Source organism: Pleurodeles waltl, chromosome 9, assembly GCF_031143425.1.
Source record: "Pleurodeles waltl isolate 20211129_DDA chromosome 9, aPleWal1.hap1.20221129, whole genome shotgun sequence".
In the NCBI taxonomy this organism is placed as follows: domain Eukaryota; kingdom Metazoa; phylum Chordata; class Amphibia; order Caudata; family Salamandridae; genus Pleurodeles; species Pleurodeles waltl.
Window position 1 is genome coordinate 43177544 of NC_090448.1, and position 18676 is coordinate 43196219.

Genomic DNA, 18676 nt, shown 5'->3' on the forward strand with positions numbered 1-18676 from the left:
GGTGTGTCTGAAGGGTTGGTGGGAACCGCACACAGGTGTTTAGGTAGGCTAAAGCTTTAGCTGTGTGTGAAGCCTGAACTGCGCACACTTATGGATTAGGAGCCAGTTGAGTTCTTTCAGGTGTGGTGCAACTTGGGACCAGATTGGAAGGATGAGTGCCAGTCTAGCTGTGTGTTTTGGATGATCTTTTTGTGAGTTGGCTGAGGATTCCTGCGAAGAGGGTGTTCCCATAGTCCAGTCTGCTGGTGATGAGGTTGTGGGTGACAGTCTCCCTGGTGGTGTTTAGTAGACATTTGAAAATCTTTTTCAGCATCCCCAGAGTTTGAAAGCAGGATGTGATCATGATCAGGGTTGTGGGATTCCTATCGCCCCAGCACCCGGAACATATTGTTTGGGTCAAGGGCAACAAGTTTTCATGTTTATTTTGTCCTTGGGACAAGTAGGCCCAACCGCCTGCAGCACAAACCCTTTGGCTACCAGTGTACAGAGAAGGGACTGTCTGCAGTTGAGGTAATATGTGTGTACATAAGTTAATGGTGTTGGAACTTGTATTTATGGTTCATTATTGAAAAGCCTTTATTAATAGAGTGAGTGCTGTAAAAAACGTTTTAAGGTTACACTGCACTACTGACAGTGGTTCCAGTAAAAAATAAAAATAAAAAATAAAAAGAAAGGAACACACACTTGAAAGGTTTGACAATATGAGGCTACGTTTAATGCTCCAAGAATGCTCTCCGATTATATGCAAATGTTTGCAGAAGCTTGTAAGTAACAGTGATGATTTTTTGCTTTCAAAATAAAAAAAGTTCAGAAAAAAATGCAGGTTGTAAACGAAAACCTATCGCTAATATGACATTTTAGGTGCTATTTCTTTGAAGTGTCATTTAGTAAAATGTGTTGATGCATGCTAGTATTTCCAAAACATATTCCTAATGAAAAATCAATGCAACATTTTCAACAAGATTATGGGAAGCATGAAAATAAACACTTGCAAAGCCAACTGATCCAACATTTGTTGTAAATATTTTGGTTTTGCCAATACATGTCTTGTTTTTTGGCATGGCTTTTGTAACACTTTATTGTTGTGGGAGCTGCCAGGCCCTCACCATTGCAACGAACACTGGCAAAAGCACACAAAAAAATACGTTTTTGGGCATCAAAAAGCACAAATTGCGACTAGTGGTGTAACAAAGTTCACTTAGTCCCCGTGGTGCAGGGAGACCCCTCCAGTGGACCCCCTCAGCAAAGCACCTGCCTTGTGTGGGTTGGGGGGTGGAAGGGGAGCTCCATGTTCTTTGCAAAGGGGCCCCCTCCAGTTTCGTTACGCCACTGATTGCCACAGTAGTTCATGGCAATGAACAAAACTACTTTGTGTGCCAATATTCTCCTAGCGGAACAGCAGAATGCGATCACTCACGGTAAAGCCCACAGATAGACAGAGAGAATAGAATATTAATAAAAACAAAATGCCTTGGTCAACGCCAGACCTAATTAGGGACCCAATTAAAGAAAGTGACAAAAGTGCACCTATGCTATGTCTTTGAATTAGTGGCTTTCAGGAATTCACAAGAACTTACAGAGTAGACAAGGAAATCGTACTCCTAGAAAATATCTTTGAACTGTATTTTAGCAAAAGCACTTATGCATGTGTAGATTTGCTCATGCGAAAATCTACTGAGCGTTTACAAGTTCACGTTGACGCCAACCACTTTTTTTTCCCCAATCCTTGAAGAACTTCTACTTCTGCCATTGTCAGGAGTACATTTCCAACCTTTCTCAGTATGAGGAAAGAATAGAGAACAGCTAGTGAACATCCTTAAAAAATGCAAGTTAGTAGATTTGCAGACTCAAAGGCATTCCAGCTCTTGAACTATTCCTTACTGCTTCCGCCAACCCCTCTACGTAGATCTGCAGAAAGGTAGCAAAATAAAGAAATTGCTATAGTAGGGATTGAAATTGCAAGTACTCAAGCCCTACTGTAGTATTTGCCCTGGCATGATCAGAGAGGGTATTATCAGAGCTCTTACAGAATGAGATTGATGCCATAATTTGTCGTCGCACTACATAGCACCAGAAGGACAAGTAGATTTTTTTTACAGGACAAGTAGATATTTTATTAAATTCCACACCCCTGATGATGATTCAGAGGTTTCTTACTTGTGGGCTTTGAGTGGATCAGAGGTCTGTAGGCAATGAGGCAGAATCTCATGGCGAGGCATCTTTTTTAAAGATCACCACTTCAGTATTTTGGGTGCTCAGCTCGAGGTAGATGGACTTCATCCAGCTGGCCCTTTTGAACATGCAGGAATTTAAATTGTTCCTTGTTTACAGGGTTTTGTCCAAGAGAAAAAGTATAAGCTCTGAATCATCTGCGTACGTTAGTATTTTGATGATGTGTTCGCAGATTACATCTGCCAGTGGAGTCATGTACATGTTGAAGAGGTTTGGGCTGAGCAAGCAACCATGCTGGACTACACAAACGAGTGTCTAGGTTTCAGAGAAGCTTGGCATGTTGTCTGTAAAAGGTGCAGATACATTGCAGGGTGGGTCCTTGGATGCTTGTCTTATAGTCAGTCACCTAATCAGGATGGGATGCGAGAATGTGCTGAAAGCTGCAGAGAGATTGAGTAGGATAAGGGCTGCAGTTTCTCCTCCTGAGGATCATCCGTATGTTCTCTGCTACTGCAATGAGTGATGTATCAGTACTGTTGTTTGGTCTGAAATCCTGACCGTGTTATGTCAAGAAGCTGGTGGTTGACAAGGTGGTCAATGAGGCGTATGTTGATGGCTTTTTCTATGAACTTTGCTGGGTATGGTAGGAGGGAGATTGGTCGGTAGCTTGCCACCTTGGTTGGGTCTGATGAGGGCTGCTTCAGGAGGACATTGATGGCTGTGTGCTTCCAAGCTCCTGGGAAGGTGGCTCTGTCAATAGAGGTGTTGAGGACCAAGGTAAGCGCTTTGCTAATAGAGGACTGAACCTTTGTTGAAGGCATGATGGAGACAGAGGTCTTGAGGGGCTTTGGAATTGATGACCTCCATGACTGTTGTGGTTTCATATGTAGGGATAGTGTTCCATGTAATCAGGGTGTTGCGTTTGTCCAATACCGGTAGACTAGTTACAAAGTTGCTGGGGTCCTGTTATGGGTCAAAGCTGCTGTTTATGGCTGGGATTTTGCTGCATAAAAAGTCTGAAAGGTTGTTTCAGAGTTCTTGGGTTGAGGTATTGTTGCTGGCAGTTGCTGCAGGTGTGGTAAAGTCCTTGGTGACTGGAAAGATTTGTCTGCCGCTGTTGGAGCTGCTGTGGATGTGTTTGGATACGCCCTACCTCTTGGTTTCCTGGACTAGCCGGCAGTCGCAACCCTGGGTGTATTTAAAACATGTCCTTGCCCAATTCTTCCTACATCCGTTCTAGTTGCTTACAGTGGTGTTTGGTTATTCTGAGCTTCCATGCCCAGGTAGCCTGTGGTGGCATTCTGGCTAACTGGTGTTTTTGAGGGTCTATAGTATTGGCACAGGCAGGCGTTAATGGCAATGAATAGGTGGCCTGTGTGTGTGCTGTGCTTAGTTCTTGTAGAGTTCTTCCCGTTTTGCGTTAAGTAGTGATGTATTATGGTACTGATCATAATAAAATGCTTTCTGGTGACAGGTAAAGGATTCCTACAGTTGAAAATCTCTGGTGAAAGGAACCACCGTTCATCATTGATGGGATGGTGTGTCTAGCGACATTTGCCCCAGGGTTTGACAAGTGGCCCACCTTCTCATACCCCCAGCAACAAAATCCTAATTTGCACTATGTTGAAAAATGCACAAGCACTAACATCACACAAACACAGATCACTCCTTTGGTGGTCTAAATTGGGGGCAGTTTTTAAAGGCTCCAAGACGGGTGTAGATGATGAGATTAGGGTGTGCTGGAGTCTTAAGGGACGAGGTTAAAGCCCCTAGGTAAAGTTCACATCTCAAACCTATTGCCAATCCCACTACTACCTATCAGCAGTCAGTGAATCGGACAGGAACGTTTCTTGTAGCATATTTTCTGTAATGGGGAAGTGCGGGCTTTTGTCGGTATAGCTAGTCTAGATGCAGAACCTTTTCCTTAGGTATGTATCTGAATAATTAATTTCCCCACAACAGCAAAATATTCTTTGATATGCTCTCAAATGTGAGTTTTGCTAAACACTAGCAAACTTATCCTACGCTGAAGCTGAGTACCATTTTTTAGACATAATGAAAAGTGTATTTTTAATGACAAAACTTCATTAATGTTGAGATAAAGAATTCAATGGGGCTATGAAACTATGATAATGAAAAACGTGTAAGAAATTGAAAGACCTGCCACATGTACATAAAACACCGGGAGCAGAGAACCTATTCCTATAAAATGGTGAGGCAACGGGGAGATAATGGGGGTTAAGTAGCCCTACTGGAAGGATGTTTCGCCCTGAAAATAAGAATATTTGTTTCCATGTTGCAAACAGACAAGAGCACACACATTAATGACAAAATCATGAATCCAACACCTTAACCCAATCCAGATATGTGCATGGCTTTATCTGCAGTGAAAGGGCTCAGGTAGTGCTTCCCAAGCCCCCTTAACTTAATAGGTTGAATCCAGAGACCTCAAGAGCATCTAAAATAATTATGACAAAAGACAAATGAGAAATGCATTAGTTGTTATTCATCAATGTACTGGATAATAGCAATATGTGACTACTGGGGGCATATGGGCTTCTCACCGAAGAAACAAGTATCACTTTAAAGCCGACCTAGAACAGCCTGTCTGTGGCAGAAGAGTGGAGGCAATCACAAAGTAACGCAATCACTGTGCTTTGATAACACTACTATTTCACAGAAAATTTTGCAATCAGAAATGTTCAATGGAAGAATCTTCTCTTTCTCATCTGTCTGTTTAGTATTTTTTCTTTTTTTCACTTGCATGAATAAGAAAAATGTGCAGAAACAGTGTTACACTGCAACATTTACGGGCAATGTGACAGCAGTGGAATAGAATGTTGTACCATCTACTGGTATAAACAAGCATTGGCAAAGACAACAGGCCTCGCCTATGTGAGATTTATTGGTTTTGTCAAAGTTTTTGGACATGTTGCACAGCAGCCCATACTGCTTTGCCATATGGCTTGCAGGAGTAAAAAAAAAAAAAAAAGTTGCTATAATGTGGCCAGCACTAACTGCGTCAAAGCATTTTAAAGCCATGTTGCACAGCAGCCTGTGCTGCTGTGCAATACATTAAAAAAAGCGCAGGGGGGATCAAGCCATACGAGGGTGGTATGGGAAGGAGAGAGGGGAGCAACAACAACAGACAGTGGGAAAGGGGAAGCAACATGAGGGAGGTGCGGGGGAGAAGGCTGAGAGCAGCAACATCGGGAGGAAGGAAGGAAAAGCAACATGAGGGTGTGTGTGGGGGAAAGAGCAGCAGTAAGAGACAGCAAGAACATGGAGTGCGAAGAAAGAAATATTACCTTAAATACAGCTGAGCAGCCAGCAAGACCTAATTAGGTTGAACCAATCTGTGTATGGTCCAAGCTCCAAGAAAGGAAAGCACACTTGGCATGCGCTAGCCAATTTGGAGTCAGCATAGAAAAGTGACAAAGAAGCCAACAAATGTTAAGCAATGTGGGGGCTCTAAGCCCTTTATTGTAAACAATAAACCTTGCAAGCTCGAGTGGCTGTGCTATTGCAGGCTCGAACTGAGAGTGTTTCTCAGTAGTAAAACTAAAATGTGAGGGATCCACTGCCTAATTCCTTTCATGTGCCTTCTTGAATGTCAAATGGGGGAAGCAGCAAAAAAAAAAAAAAAAAAAAGATAAGAGAGCGACAAGAGTTAACTATGGACATGGGGCCAAGTCACAAACCATCAAATGAAAGCTTCCCTCTTGTGCAAACTATCTTTCCAATACTTATTAATAATTAAAACAGAATTCACTAAAGACACTTACAATAAATATTCAAGCTTCACACCTTACACTAAGTAAACATCAACTCGAGGACTCACTTCCCCTTTTCCATAAAGTCCGATAACACTCCATTTCTACTGTATCAAAGATTTGTTATGGTTTGTTAATCTCTCATAAAATTTTTTTACAACCAGTCCCATATATCTCAAACACAGATATAAATGATTTCCCAATATTGCAAACAAACGAGAGCCCTCCTCATATCTTTCAAACATTTTTACATTTAACATTCTTACAACATTGTCGTAATGTATTTATAAAAAACATTTACAAAACTTCATAAAAGTATGTCATAAAAAAACAACATTGTTAAAACCATACACTTAAAAAAATATTCCAAATTGTATTTTCAAGAGAAAAGACTGTTGACGCAATGTTTCAGCTGTACTTCTAATTTTTCACTTTGCCTTCTTCAGGACAACAATCTTATTTCAGTACACTTTTATACAGAATTTGCTTTTTATTAAGGCTAGAGAATATATTACTCCTTTACAACTCTTCATGTCAAGATTCTTTGGGGGTGTCCGATTATCTTTTAGCTTGGACACCCTGCGTTTTAAATTCTTTCCTCATAATATGCTTCAGGTAATTGTTTTCATCATGTGTGGGGTAGTCCTGGAGTTCTCCTTTCAAATCGACAGAACTGCTTACACCTTTGTTGGAACCTTGTGTATTACTTTCGCATGTTTATATTTCTATTCTTTCTTCCATATACTTCCTCTCTCCGGTATTTTAGGATCCAAAGAGATTCTCCTTCGTTTTTTTCTGTTTTGTTAAGTCACACAGCCATTTCCCTGCACAATAGTACACAAAGCATACAACTGCATCGTGTGTGTGATGGAAATACACAATTGTCCATTTTGAAACATATGTCTATGAGAAGTCAATCCGTTATCTGCACAAAATTCTGTTATTTATGGCACACTGAAAAGTATTACCCAGGTCTACTTGTGGGTGTGGGATACAATATGGGGACTACATCCCCCAAAATGGATGCACCGAGAGAAAAATAGTGCAGAAACACTGGGCAGGCCATTCAGATTCATAAGAATACCAACAAATGTGAATCACAAGCACAGTTTGCTGAAATTACACCCAAAACTACTCAAGTAGTACTTAAAACCAACCAGGCTCAAATGTATTCCAGTACATCCTTAAACGAAGTCATACCCACTGCAGGCCACGAATTGGACATGCAGTGGAATAGAAAAGGAACCAATGGAAACAATGAACAGGTCAAAGAAAAACGAATAAATATTTGGAGCAACAGGACAGAAGATTAAAAAATAAAGATAATCTGAGTAAATGAACAACCAAATCAACAAATCACATCCACAACCACCAGGACACAGATACGTGTATATACACTAAACAGAAATTAAGCTATAAACCACATCTCGAGGCACATGGAGACTCCTGCAAATCTAAGGTGGGGACAGGGATCCAACACCTACACTACACTACACTCATTCCCAGCTACTCCTTATCAAACCACCAACGAATCATGTAAGGCCCACATCTTAAGCAACTCAACCTAAAGCAAAACAATATTAGCTTCAGTGTTTGGTGTACTGCCCATCCACATGAGAAATAACTAATTGAGGAGGAGAGAGAGGATACTCAAGCAAAGGTCAACACTCTTGTTTCTATGAGGAACAAGTAATAAGGAGATATTGCTTCCCTCCAGATGTGATCCTGGACATACTTGCAGAATGTGAGAAGGCGGTAACTTCAACAAGCCTGTGTCAACGCATGACATCCACGCCCTTATTAAGGTAATGGCTGCACACCAGATCTTGGTCTTGGGATCATTTAAAGGAACCAGTGTGATAACTGACTGGCATCTTGCAAGAAATCTACTGCATCCACCTCATGTCACAGTCACGCCTGGACAAGCAACAGGTGTCAAAGCAATTATATACCACTGCCCAATTTCCCTCTGCACCAGGAGATGCTTCATTGCACATGTGGCTCTCCAACCATTCTGGCAGAGGCATACTATTATCACACTCGACAAACTAGTATTCCATAAGTGTGGAAGCTGTATGATTGCAAGAGGCTGCTTTATTTATGTGCATCACTGTGGCTGCTACACATACCAATACTCCTCTCAGCATGGTATCTAAAGAAGCTATCAAATCATTCAGCAGGGACATGTCAAGTGAAAAAATGTGACTGTAGAGTAACTGTAATTCATGTATTTGACATAGGCGATTGTGTATATGGACTTTCCTCTCATTTTCTCACTCCCTTCAAACGCCTAACCACTGTACTTCAACCAAGGTATAACAGTGCACACATAAGGAATAGTTTCTTACATGTAAATCCAGTTCTCTTGTAGGGGTATTTCCACGATAGTCATAAGCGCTGAATAGTTCCGCCTGCCTGCAGAAACCCCGGAGCATTTCGCTGAAAAGGTTTTTTTAAGTGTTGATGTTCGCCTTTCTTCAGGATGGCCTGCAAAGTCACTTAATGTCATTATGCAGCCTAAAGGAGAGGCTAAAAAGGCCAAAATTCTTCATCCTGTTTGGTTGGAAAAAGGTCCTGCCAGGCAGATATGCATTCAAATGTATGAATATTTTGAATATTTTACAGAAAAAAATCTTTCACAAACCTTTTTCTAATATTACATAAGGGTGAAGAAGTGCAGGGCAGTGTAGCCCATAGGCTGCCATTATACAGACTAAAAAGTAAAGCTGTGCCTTTAAGAGCAGGTGGTCCTCCCATATCCCATTGTGCTCAGCAAAAGGCAGTTATCTCAGTTCTTTTTGTAGGCTTTAATAGGTGAGATGAAAATGTCTTTAAACTATTATTTTGTCTATTCCACTGGGGAGGATGGAGGGTCGCTTATGACTATCATGGAAATACCCCTGCGAGAGAACTGGAGTTATAGGTAAGAAACTATTCCTTCTCTCGTAGGGGATTGCCATGTCTAGCCATAAGCGCTGAATAGAGTAGCAAGCCCATCCCCCTGACAGCGGTGGATTATATAGAACAATAGAGGGATATTTCTTTAAGCAAAGATATTTCTAAGAGAAGCCTGTCCTACTTGAGCATCTGCCCTAGCATCGGAATCAAGGCAGTAGTGCTTAGTAAAGGTGTGGCCAGGCCTCCAAGTAGCAGCTTTGCAAATATCTGCAATGGGAATGTTTCTCATCAAAGCAGTTGTGGCTGCTTTGCCCCTGGTAGAATGTGCTTTAGGTCTGCCAACAAGGGACTTATTGGCTTAACTGGTAACAAAGCACAATATACGCCACAATCCACCTGGAAAGAGATTGCTTGGAGGTGACAAGGCCTGTTTGAACTGGACCACTGTTAATGAACTGTTGCTGTGACTTGTGAAAGGATTTAATTTTGTCTAAGTAACATTTTAAACCCCTCTTCACATCAAGAGCGTGCAGTGTTCTCTCTGCAGGAGTAGATGGGTTTTGAAAGAAAGTTAGTAAAGAAATAGACTGGTTTACATGGAAATCAGATATAACTTTTGTTAGGAACTTTGGATGTGTCTCATTACAACCTTGGAAGAACGAAAAACAGTGTATGGTTCATGAGCACAAAAAGCCTGGCTCTCACTAACCCTGCGAGCTGATGTAATTGCTACAAGAAAGCCTGTTTTCCAAGTGAGATGTTGGAGAGATGCCTTGTACATGGGCTCAAAAGGATACTGCATTAGACGTGAAAGGACTACATTAAGCTCCCATGGCAGAGATGGACGCCTAGTAGGAGGAAAAACATTCTTTAACCCTTCTAGGAAGTCTTTAATGACTGGAATATTAAAGAAAGAGGTTTGTGAAGGACTTTTCCTGTATGTAGTGAGAGTTGCTAGGTGCACTTTTATAGATGAGAATTGCAAACCAGATTTTGCTAGCTGCAATAGGTATGGAAGAATAACATCTCTGCATGCTGTAGGATCTATGTTCTTGTCCAAACACCAAATGTAGAATCTTTCCCATTTTAAAGCATATGCAGCTCTAATAGATGGTAGTTTTGCTTCTCTTAGAACGTCCATACAGTCTTGTGGCAGATTAAGGTGACCATACTGCACTAGCTCAGGAGCCATGCTGCCAAATTCAACGACGAGAGATTGGGATGTCTCATCTGTCCTCCGAATTTCGTCAGAAGGTCTGGCCTGTATGGCAGCCTGAGATGTGGATGGAGTGATCGGTGAAGAAGGTCTGGAAACCACCACTGTCGGGGCCATTCCAGAGCGATGAGGATCATTCTCTCTTTGGAGCTGATCCCGGATCAGGACTGCTGGGATCAGGGGAAGTGGCAGAAAGGCGTAGAGAAAATTGTTTGACAAGTCTACCCATAGGGTATTCCCTAATGTCCCTGGATGGTAGTACCTGGAGGCGAAGTTTAGGCATTTTCTGTTGTCTGCTGTTGTGAACAGATCTATAGAAGGGGTGCCCCACATTGAGAAGATGTATTGTACGATGTCGTCGTGCAGCACCCACTCGTGGTTTTCGTTCAGCGCTCTGCTGAGAGTGTCTGCCTGTACATTCTCTATGCCTGGGAGGTGGGTTGCTATTATTGTTAGGTTCCTAGCCAGAAGCCAGTTCCATATTGTCCGCGCTTCCAATGAGAGAGTTCGGGATCTGGAGCCACCCAGCTTGTTCAGGTAATACATGGTGGCTGTATGGTTTGTCTGAACAAGTAGGGTGCTCGTGGTGAATGCCAGGAAAAAGGCTTTGAGTGCCAGATGAACTGCCCGTACTTCTAGGAGATTGATGTGATACAATCTTTCCTTCTGAGACCAAAAGCCTTGAATCTGCAGATTATCCATATGGGCACCCCATCCTAGCAACAATGCGTCTGTGACTATCGTCTGCGAGGGGACTTGCTGGTGGAAGGGCATCTCTTTCAGAAGACTGTTTGGAGAACACCACCACTTGTGTTGCATGTGGGGAGAGAGTAATCCTGTCCTCCCAAACGTTTATTAGCTGATTCCATTGATTTTCTAGACACTCCTGCAAGGGTCTCATGTGGAGGCGAGCGTTGGGAGCAAGGTGGATACAAGAAGCCATAGATTCTAGAAGAGATTAAACTATTCTTGCTGTTGACTGAGGCCCTTTCTCGCGAGCTTGACATTTCAGAAGGATCAATAAACATTGCTCCTCCGAAGGAAACACCTTTGCTTGAATGGTGTCGATGGTGGCGCCTAAGTTGTGCAACCTCTGGACAGGTGATGACGATGACTTGACGAGGGTGACTTGAAGGCCCAATCATTGAAGAAGTTGATAAGTCCAATTTGAATGTAGTTGGGCTTATTGAGATGTGGCTGCCTTTATGAGCCAATCGTCTAGATAGTGACAAACAAAGATTCAACGCTTTCTTAGATGGGCGGCCACCACAGCCATGCATTTGAAAAATGTTCTGGGTACTGACTTGAGGCTGAATGGGAGCCCTGCAAATTGGTAATGGTCTTGTCCCACAAGAAACCTTAGAAACTTCCGATGCTTCCTGGCAATGGGAATGTGGAAGTATGCATCGTGAAGGTCGATGGAACATAACCAATCTCCCTGGTGAAGCTGGGGATATATCTGATGCAAAGCCAGCATTCTGAACTTCTCCTTTCAAATCAATTTGTTGGCTATTCTTAGATCAAAAATAGGTCTGAATTTGTGCCTGTTTTTCTTTGGTACTAGGAAATACCTTGAGTAAATAAAATTCCTTTTCCACGTTCATCGGTGGGAACAGGTTCAATTGCCTTCTTTTGTAATAGGATGTTGACCTCTGCCCTGTGAGAATGGAGATGCGACATAGAGGGCTTCGGTGGAATAGAAGGCAGAGGGTTTGTAAACCTTAGACAAGAACCATTTTGCACAATATTCAGTACCCAGGCGTCTGATGTGATGCGTTGCCACTCTGTCAGGTAATGCGAGATACTTCCCCCTACTGGAGTGGGTAACGGAAGAGCGGGAAGGAACGGCTCAGGGCTTAGACACAGATGGTTGACTTCCTCCATTGTTTGTTGAGTGGAACAACCTCGCATTTGTTTGGGCTGGGTTTGGTATGATATCTGGTGTTGTTGCTGTTGTTGTTGAGATCTAGGTGGCCCCCATTGTGGAGTTTGGAATCTCTGCAAGAAAAACCTGCGATGGTAAGGACAGAACGACTTACGCTGTTCTCTAGGTTTTTCAATGCCTACAGCTATAAGAGTGTCCAGTTCTGAATTCATTCTAGGCAGCTCATCATCAGTGTGAGAACCAGAGTAGAACCTGCAAATGGAAGGTTCTGTATGCTTTGTTGTTCTTCTGGCTTCAGAGAAGTAAGACAGAGCCATGAGTGTCTTCTTAGGGATATTCCATGACAATATCCATGCGCCGCTAATATAGAAGAATACGCCCCTGCACTAATTATCTGATTAGAAACCATAGCACCTTCGTTGATGACTTCAAGGAAATCTTTTTTTATCTTTTGGGAAGATGGTCAGTAAATTGAAGGATGGAGTCCCAAAGAGCACGGTCATATCTGCCCAAGAGAGCCATGGCACTGGCTGTCTTCATGGAAATTGCAGATGTCGAGCAAACTTTGCGGCCTGCAGCGTCCAGTTTTTTGCTCTCCTTGTCTGGTGGAGAGGAGGATGAAGGAGAAGAAGAATGTAACTTCTTAGCAGCTACAATAAAAACGGAATCTGGTGCTGGGTCTGCGCTTAGAAATAAAGGATCCTTCTGCTTTAGGGGCCGATATTTCTTTTGGAGCCTAGAAGGCGCGGGCTTGGTTGTAGCTGGTGTTAGGAATAAGTCCATAGCCGGTTCAAGGAGGCCTGGGACCAGCGGAAGGAAGGGTCTTGCAGAAGAGCGTTGGTGCAAAGTCTCGAAGATCACAGATGTTGTGGGTGTAGGTGCTGCCATAGGAATATTCAGCTCTGCAGCAACTTGGACAAGAACTTCCTGAAATGTGTTCACATCGTCAATTAGAGAGACTCTGGGTGTTGGAGAGTCAGACAGAGTTGGAGAATAGTCCCTGGTGGACGAGGAGGAATGACGTCGATGAGATCGAGAACTTGATCTATTGTGGCGGTGATGATGTCTGGAACTAGAGGAACGTCTAGATGAACGGTGACACAAATGTCTTGATGAGGCTATAGGAGTCGTAGGAGCCGGTTAAAAGCGTGGTACCGGAGCAGGTGTTACATAAGCAAGACGATCAGGTGGAGGAGGCGAAAGTGGTGAAGGCATTGTGACTGTGGAGGAGGAGATGGTTGAGTAGAAGCGGATAGAACGTTCACAAGAGGAGAAGATTCAGATGTGAAGTAAATCCTCCTCTTTTTTCCTTGGTGATTTCCTCGACGTTGACCAGCTCCTAGATGTTGACGTGGAACGTCAACGTGTACTTCTAGACTTCGATCTTTCCTGACGTCGGGTGTCCCTTGACGTGACGGTCCAGGCCGTGTCGACGGCGACCCCGACTGAGAAGTAATTTTCGATGTCGGATGGCAATGCCTATTCGATGGCGTGTTAACTCCTGAAGTCAACTAATCGTGGAGTTGCTTCCTTGCCGTCGAACTTGCTCTCAACGGCGAACATGTCGGCGCTGTTACTTGCCTCAATGTCGATGTACTCGACGTCGACCAGGACCTACGTTGTTTCTGGCCAGAACTACGTCTCTGGGATGTTCCGTGTCCACTGGCCAATGAAGTGGGAGCCCTGGTGGAAGACTGGCCTTCCCCTCGCTCTAAGGTCCTACCGGCAGGCTGCTTTCTTCTTCTCCTGTCCTCTCTGGCCTGGAGACAAATTTTCTCTGTCACGCAGAGTGCACCTGGAGACGTTTTTACATATATCACAGGCATCAGGTATGTGTGAAGATGGAAGGCAGATAATACAGACCTCATTTGGGTCTGTTTTGGCCTTCTTCTTGCCACAACGAGGGCACTTATCAAAAACTGAAGGCATTTGAACGGTACCTTACATTTCTGGCAGAATGTTTAAAAAAATTACAGAAAATGGTCAGGCAAGATGAAAAACGTCGAGTGAAGATGTAATCTAAAGTATTTGAGTAGGATTTTTTTTTAAGAAAAATCTCTAAATAGGTGGAGCTCAAGCTTCAGGGTCCTGTCAGAAGCAGCCGGAAAAAAAGAAATGAGTTAACTACCTTTTGCTGAGCATGATGGGATATGGGAGGACCGCCTGCTCTTAAAGGCACAGCTTTACTTTTTAGTCTGTATAAAGGCAGCCTATGGGCTACACTGCCCTGCACTTCTTCACCCTTATGTAATGTTGCATGAAGGTTTGTTAAAGATTTTTGTCTGTAAAACATTCAAAATATTCATGCATTTGAACGCATATCTGCCTGGCAGGACCATTTTTCAACCAAACAGGATGAAGAATTTTGGCCTTTTTAGCCTCTCCTTTAGGCTGCATAATGACATTCTTAAATGACTTTGCAGGCCTTCCTGAAGAAAGGAGAACATCAACACTTAAGAAGATATTCTCATAGAAATGCTCCGGGCTCATGAGTATCAGACCAGTGCCCAAATTTAAAATCAGCTGGACAGCAACTGAGCACTACACAGAGTAACAAAGGTTGGGAGACAATATAAGAGCATTTTCAATCATACCAATACATTAAATATATGTATAATCCAGCTGCAGCCTAATCTATCACTACTAGTAACTAGTTTTCACTATCTAGCAGTTAGTACTTTTACACAAACCCATTCTAAATGCAAATACCACATCATCCCTTATTCATGGCTCAACATGCCCTCATTCCTAAGACATATACCAAAAACAGAAGTCGGAGAAGAGAATTTTTTAACAATAGTAGAGTAATAGGGTCACCTCAGATTACGTTGCTTCTTTGACCATCGAATGCAGAACTAGTTCCACTGAGAGATCGGTGAACGTATGTCACATCTTTCGTAGTCTCTTTTAGGATCTCAATGCAGGTAAGGCAAAGGAGAAATGGCCACTCCTGGGGATCCAGGAACCAGGTGCCAAGATGAGATAGTAAATTGGATATTTTTGCAGACCAACCTGGGCAGAAGGCTGTCTGGATTTCGGCTCATTTCTTTGTGAGATGAACTTGCTGGGAAACGACTACTAAAGCGCCCAATCCAAAAGGATGCGCATCATTCTCGCCTTAGACTCACCTGAAGCAATGAAATGGAAGAAACAAAGAGAAAAACAGGTTTAATAAATTAAAAAGCAATCCCTCTTGGGGCTGTGACATGCGTATCCCGGGTAACTTAAATGGTCTGGTGCCTCAGGGCGAGCTGGGCTTGCACACGGCCACGGTTGCCGTGTGCCGAGGACAAGCCCAGCTCGTCCTGCACCTGGCCCACGGGGGGGGGGGGGGGGAGTGCTAGTGCTCCCCCAGTGGGCCTCCAACCCACACCACCCCGGTCAGGGATGGAAGAGGAATACCCCCCGATTCCCTCCCAGTGACGTCTGATGACGTCAGCATGAAAATTGCGTGCTGACCTCATCAGGGGTCACCTCCCATCGCGCTAGAAGCGCATTTCTCTTCCAATCAGGAGAAGGGGGCAAGCAGAGGCTTCCTTTCCTTTTATGTCTCTGCAAGCATTTCTGCTGCCTGATCTCGATGCGATCGGGCAGCAGAAATACCCACTAGACAGCAGGGACTTTAAAAAATATATATATTTATGCATAAAGGGAGCGGCCCCTTGGGCAAGGGCTGCTCCCCAGGGGGCGCAAAATATTTTCAGGCCCTTTCTGCCCTCCCCCAGGAACAGATCGGCCTATTATAATTTGGCCGATCTGCCCACGGGGGGGGGCAGAAACCCCTAGACACCAAGGATATATTATTTTTGTGTTCACTTTATTTTTTTATGTATGGGGACCTTAGGCAAGGGTCGCTACCCTGGGAGGGCAAATCGGCCTATTGGAATTAGGCCGATCTGCCCCCAGGAGGGTGGGGGGCAGAAAACCCTAGACACCAGGTTTTTAAAAATTTTTATATGTGTTGTATGTGAGGAGCAACCCCTTAGGCAACAGTCACTCCCCTGGGGTGCAAATCGTCTTTAGGCCATTTCTGGCAGATCAGCCTATTTTTATTAGGCCAATCTGCTCCCAAAGGGGGCAGAAACTACTAGACACAAGGGATTTTTATTTTTTTGCATCAATTTCACGCAAAGGGAGCGACTCCTTAGGCAATGGTCGTTCCCCTGGGGGGGCACATCACTGCTGGCCATATCTGTTCCCCTTGAGGGGCAGATCGGCCTATTTTTGGAAGGCCCATCTGCCCCCAAAGGGGGCAGGAAGCCCATCAGAGACTAGGGAAGATGTTTTTTTTCAAAATAAGAGGGTGGGTGTATGGCCATACCCTCACCCCAAATAAATGGGGCCAAAGTTGTTCTGCCGGCAATTACCCCTGGATCCACACCCCGGGGGGGGGGGGGCAGAAAGTCTACTAGATGCCAGGGAGTTAAGAAAACAAAATGGTGGGGTGGTGGCTACCAACCAGTGTGGGCCTGGTTTTGCCCCAACTGAAGGGGGTAACAGTCTTTCAGCTCGCCCCCACACACTAAAACATCTTATGCCACGGCAAGCAAGAGATCATTTGATTATTTTGGGTTTTGGTTTTACATTTGGGCCATGGAAGCTTCTCTAACTCTCAAAATCGTCCCACTTGGAATGGCGAGGGCTGCACTTTTTGGACTTTGGGGCTCTGCCATATAGAAAAATCCACAAGACCTAGACACATCTGAAAACTAAACATCTGGGTGATTCCAGGGTGGTGTGCTTTACATGCACCCCACACCATTTTCTTACCCACAATGCCCTGCAAACCTCCAACTTTTCTGGAAAGCACACATTTTTCCCACATTTTTGTGATGGAACCTTCCGGAATCTGAAGGAATCCACAAAATTCCTACCACCCAGCAAGGACTCAACTATACCGATAAAAATTCTGCCCCACTTGTCAGCCTAAAAATGTTTTTTTCAAACTGCCCTTTTGGACCCGCTTTGGTTCCTCCTCAATTTGGACCTGTTTTTGGCTCTTCCATGGCACAGGCACTTGAGGTCCACCCACACAAGTAAGGTATCATTTATACCGGAAAACTGAGGGGAAAGTTGGGTGGTAGAAAATGTGTCCAGATCCAACACAGAAATGTGGGGAAAATGCGATTTTCTTTTTAGCTAAATTTGACGTTTGCTGAGGATTCTGGGTAAGAAAACATTGGGGGATCCACGCAAGTCACACCTCCCTGGATTCCTTCGGGTGTCTAGTTTTCAGAAATGTTTGGGTTTGGAAGGTTTCCCTATACGGCTGCTGAGCCAAGAACCAAAAATGCAGGCCACCCCTACAAAAACAGGTAGTTTTGTTTTGTATTTGTCCATGTAGTGTTTTGGGGCATTTCCTGTTGCGGGCACCAGGCCTACCCATACAAGTGAGGTACCATTTTTATCGGGAGATGTGGGGGAACACTGGGTAGAAGGACGTTTGTGCCCCCCTCAGACTGCAGAAGTTTGCAGCACCGAAATGTGAGAAAAAAGTGTTTTTTGCCAACTTTTGAGGTATGCAAAGGATTTTGGGTAATAGAACTTGGTGAGAGCACCACAAGTCACCCCATCATGGATTCCCCTAGGTGCCTAGTTTTCATAAATGCACAGGTTTGGTAGGTTTCCCTAGGTGCCGGCTGAGATAGAGGCCAAAATCCACAGCTTGGCACTTTCCAAAAAACACGCTCTGTTTTGTTTGGGAATATGTGATGTGTCCATGTTATGTTTTGGGGCATTTCCTGTCACGGGCGCTAGGCCTACCAACACAAGTGAGGTACCATTTTTATTGGGAGACTTGGGGGAACGCTGGGTGGAAGGAAATTTGAGGCTCCTCAGATTCCAGAACTTTCTGTCACCGAAATGTGAGGAAAAAGTGCTTTTTGGCCAAATTTTGAGGTTTGCAAAGGATTCTGGGTAACCGAACCTGGTGTGAGCCCCACAAGGCACCCCATCCTGGATTCCCCTAGGACTGTAGTTTTCACAAATGCACAGATTTGGTATGTCTCCCTAGATGCCGGCTGAGCTAGAGATCAAAATCCACAGTTAGGCACTTTCCAAAAAACACGTCAGTTTTAATATAAAAATGTGATGTGTTGCGTTTCCTGTCGCGGGCATAAGGCCTACCCACACAAGTGAGGTACCATTTTTATCGGGAGACTTCGGGAAACACAGAATAGCAGAACAAATGTTATTGCCCCTTGGCTTTTTCTACATTTTTTCCCTTGCAAATGTAAGGCGTGTGTAAAAAAGATGTCTATTTCAGAAATGCCCTGTAATTCACATGCTAGTATGGGCACCACTGCTTCTCAACACCTTATTCTGTGCTCATTTTGGAAATATAAAGGTTTTCTTGATACCTATTTTTCACTCTTTATTATTCACCAATGAATTGCTGTATACCCTGTACAGAATGAAAACCCATTGCAGGGTGCAGCTTATTTATTGGCTCTGGGTACCTAGGGTTCTTGTTAAACCTACAAGCCCTGTATATCCCCGCAACCAGAAGAGTCCAGCAGACGTAACGGTATATTGCTTTCAAAAATCTGACATCGCAGGAAAAAGTTAGAGTAAAACGTGGAGAAAAATGGCTGTTTTTTTCACCTCAATTTCAATATTTTGTTATTTCAGCTGTTATTTTCTGTAGGAAAACCTTGTAGGTTCTACACAATTTACCCCTTGGTGAATTCAGAATGTTATCTACTTTTCAGAAATGTTTAGCTTTCCGGGATC